A 4,740-nucleotide genomic window follows, 5' to 3' on the forward strand; every position below is an offset into this window, starting at 1 on the left:
CCCCCCCCCCCCCCCCCCCCCCCCCCCCCCCCCCCCCCCCCCCCCCCAAGCCATTCCTGTCTACCTGCCAGTATGTTCTGGTCTTTTGGTGCCCGCTGGGCTCCTTATCAAAGCCGCTTTCAGCATAGATCTATGTGGGACCTTCGTAAAAATCACAGTCTTTCACCGTCAATTAAACCACGCTGCCGTGTCTGTTAACTTCCTCTGGTTTTATCCTTTTGTCTCTGTCCTTGGAAGTCTGTTCTGCATAGGACAGTTTTTGGTGAAAGACAGAGAGGGACAGAGATTATTGTGAACGTGTTCTTCGTTAAGCGATGAACTTGTTTGCCCATCTTCAACAAGCACAAAAACATGGATATAGTTTTGAGGACATCTGAGTGTTTGCAGGCTTGGCTCAGTATTTCATTTGTTGTTCTCTCTCTTTCAGCACTGTAACAATATTTGTTGAAAGATTTATGCAAGGCATTTGGATAACAGTTGCCTTTGCTTCATGACTGACAAAAGTGTGAAACACTGATGGAGCTGCATCATCTCGGCTACTTGGGAACTCTTGGTAACTAATCAGTTAGACACGATTTTTGTTCTGAAGAAGTAATACGTTTCAAGTTAAAAATCAACCTGCTACATCCTGCTTCCCTTTTCTTGTTGATTGAGGAAGGTGGTTTTGTTGCACATGCTTGCAAGTTAAATGATCCTTCCAGCTAATAGTCCCAGCAGACTCCATATGTCAATTGTAAACTCCCTAACAGCCCTTACCATTTATTTTTCCAGTATGACATTGATTTGCCAACTTTTTTCATTAAGGTCACAGAAGTTAAACTAGAATTCATGCTACTTTTCTGATCACCTTACAGTCAGGTAGAGAGACAGAGAAGGTCTTTTACTGTATTGGAGTTTAGTATCTTATACAAAGTACAGTGATACTATTTTAATATTCAAAATCATGTCAGTCAACTGCTTATGTGTAAATTCAAAAAACTTGAAAGCGAAGAAAAATGACTTTGAACACTTGTGTTTGTGCACACTATTATTCAAATGTTACAATATATAGCATGCATATCAGATACATTAGCAGTTTAGACATTTTGTAATTGTATCTTGACTGAAGTTAAAAGTATTCCAACTACTTTAGAAACCAGGAAGGACATGGTAGACCCTCTTCTCAGCATACAGAGCCTTGCTTTATGTTAAAATAACATCAATGTCATTTTCATTTAATTTCATTTAAGAAAATGTATTAATCACTCTTATTTTATTCTGATAGAGGACAAGGTATCTCATTATTTTCTGTTGGAGTGTTGTCTCACACAGTGGTGCCAAACACACATACAAGCAAACAAAACAAAGAGAGAAACAAAAGAGTAAAGGAAGCCTCAGGAAGTTCCAGTTGTCCTTTCTTTGCCGAAATTCCCCGTAATTAAAATCATACAAACATTCGATGTAACTTCTCAAAAAATCAGAGTGCTCCCCGAGGTCAACAACAAAGCTCGGGCCTTATGTGAGTGTCAGATGTGGCAGCAGATTGCTTTGTGGTGTCTTGCAAGCAAATGTTTGGGCTCTGAGCTCAGTGCCAGAGCAGACGCAAGCATAATGTGTTTCTTTGTTAAATGTCATAACGTGCAATCTCTCACTGTTTTACAGTGTGCATCTTTGATTCTCAGGACGCAATTAAAACTATTTCAACTTTGTAACATATAATGACGATTGGATTAATGGATTGGTCAGGGTGCAAACCACTGCTTAACTTCTATTTACATCGATCAGAAACAGGTACAAGAACACTTTTGGAGAAAAAACGACTAATGCTTGTGGCTATGTTCAACTCTGTCACCCAAATATGACTTTCCTCTACATTGAAACAGCATTGTCAATTACTTTTCAAGGGAAAGTATTTTCTCCTGGATTGAATTTCTTTCTGTTGTAGATAAGTTTCTAATTATATCCCGCATAGGGAGGATGTTTGGGTGGACAGGCGGGAAAAACAAACACACTGTTTGTGACCCGTGTGAAACCAATTTCAATTGGCGTTCGTAATTTAAATAACTTAACAAACATATACATTTTAAGCCAAACCATGATGTTTTTACTAAACCTTACCAAGACGTTTTGTTGTTTTTTTGCTTTGTTTCACTTGACAACGTTAACCACGTGTTTAAAACGACAGTAATCCTGGAAAAAATACATTTCCCTCTAAATGTAATGGAAAGTGCAGTTTAGTTGTACGGTAACGTCATTTTGCAGGAGACAGGGTTGCTCTGTGAGGCACAGTAGTAGTTTGAGCTGAATGCTAACACAGCTTAGTTTTTAGCCTGTTAACATGCTAACATTTGCTAATTAACACTCGACACAAACCACAGCTGTGGCTGATGGGAATGTCATTAGTTTTGCAGGTATTTGGTCCAAAACCAAAGTATTGGACAAATTAGAAATGTGACATGATGATGGTGCCAGAGGATCAAAATTCATCCTCAGGGGAACATGAGTGTCTGAACCAAATGTCCTGGCGAGCTGTCTAATAATTGTTGTCACATTTCACTCAAAGCCACAAATGTGATCCTCATGGTGATGTTAGAGGAGAAGTCAGGCGATCAACATAGTCGTTAGGACTCATCCTCTGGGGACCATGAAGTTTCACCTTTAATCAATCACAACAGTTGAAGAGATATTTCAGTCTGGACTTGTGTGGGTGTGCCCTGAGCTGAGAACACCACTCTGTGAGCCAGGCACCCAAGGAGGATGTTCTCAAGTGGAGGAACCTAATCTTTCCCAGCAGGAATCCAAGCGGCTCTGTAAGTGTATGAATAGAGATAATATCTCTATAATGAGGCCTGTTTTGTACCATCAAAGTCTTCAAAAGGGTCTGAAACCCGACCTCCCTCCTAGCACTGACAATCCCTCAGTAATAGCTCCCTATTATTAATTGTTTCGCCTGCCTGCTAAGTCTTTGTCTCTCTTTTTCTCCCTCTTGCTCTTGCAGTTGTGTTTTAGCTCACCCATGACCTCGTGCTTTTAAGAGTGCTGACATTCTGCCAGTTTGTAACTCAGTGTTAGGGAGGTGTTTGTTTTTTTTAAACGAAACTGTTTCCAGACAACAATCTACTTTCTCTTTATTGTAGATGCTAAACTGGAAGGAGTTACTGCCCTCGCATAAGGAAATTATCTCACACGTATTATTCGTTGGGAGTGAATCCTCATAATTTCAGCTATTATGCAATTCCTCCTTTCAGCGCGTCCAACACTGCCTGTGTTGTTGCGTCAGAGTCGACACACAGGTGTGCTTGATATCTTTGAGCTGTGTGCTGTGGTTGGCTGACAAACGTGGTTGAAGGAACTGACCAGACCACCGCAACTCAGCCCCGTTTAGGACGCGGCCCTTTGCCTATCCTGCTCTATGACCATTGTCTATTGTCAGCGGCATTATGATAAGTGGGTCGTCTATCTGATGCTGTCAAGAGTTCTGAGAGATCCAGCCTCCCAGTTCTCCCAGCAAGCAGAGATCCAACTTGTCTGATAGTGTTTGATGAGAAGAAAAAAAAAGACTCTTCAGGGGTGACTTAGCATCTGCGCGTTGCTAATCTGATGTATCAGAAGCCAATTACAGAGGACACACGGACAGGAACAGGACGGCGGCGGTCAGGACAATGAAAAAAGCACTTTAAAAAATCTTTGCTGACTCAGCATTTCTTCACTCTCCCTAGCTTTGTCTGAACGCTGAGGTTGACATAGCGTCATTGAAGTTTGAAGTATAGGCCTACATAATCCTTTCAAATTATTCTATTAGCATGCACTTGTAAGTAGTAGCATGACACATCTTAAGACATTTTAACTGTCTCTCTAATTGACTCCGTCTTCAAATGCAGTAAGAGCTCTGTGAGTCACAGCAGTCCGGTAAAGGCCCGTGCAGAAGCCCAAAGGATCATTCTGATGTCTGTCTCCAGCTGTAATGGACAGTAATGGACATAAAGTGTGTGATGTGATGAGTAATATTTCATAATAATGTTTGAGTCAGTGCTGCGGAAGTTAATAGAAGGCTGTAAAAAAGTGCAGCTTGAGCCCAAAAGTGTGATTTTTAAAAAGAAAAAAAAAAGTTTTAATAAAGTTTTCAAATTCAGCTCTGAGTATGGCCTCTCGGATGTCTCATGTGGAGTCTCTCACGTGGGTAGTTCCTTAAGAAGCAGTTTTATTTTACACAGGTCACTAATTCCATGTAAGTGGTGCACACACACACACACACACACACACACACACACACACACACACACACATACACACACATACACACAAGAGACTCAGACTCACACACAAACACATGCCAAAGGCTTTTACCAACACAAGCATCTCACACAGAAGTATCTCCATCAAAAAACAGCCCTCTCTCCATCTGTTAAACAAATAGGGAGCCCCTACAAAGGTGTGCAAAAGAGTCCGCATGATCAAAGTGTGTGAGAATGGCAGCCTTGTCCTGGCCTGGCCATTATCAGGCCCCATGAATGCCTGTCTTCTCCTCTTTTGTCGGTCGAGGCATTGACAGTCACTCACCCGGCAATGACTGTCACACCAGCGCAAAGAGCCAGCCGCCGACAGGGGCCAACCACATCAAACGAGGCTGTCAAGGGGCCCTGCTCGTGAACCGTGGCAACAAACACCTCCTGATCCTCACCTACAGCTCAGCAGCAGACACCCACCGCTGTGCTCTCAGCCACTGCCTCCACTGAGAAAAGATGTACTGCCTGGACCCCC

This window comes from Anarrhichthys ocellatus, unplaced genomic scaffold (assembly GCF_004355925.1).
Source record: "Anarrhichthys ocellatus isolate YVR2014 unplaced genomic scaffold, GSC_Weel_1.0 scaffold42, whole genome shotgun sequence".
In the NCBI taxonomy this organism is placed as follows: Eukaryota; Metazoa; Chordata; class Actinopteri; order Perciformes; family Anarhichadidae; genus Anarrhichthys; species Anarrhichthys ocellatus.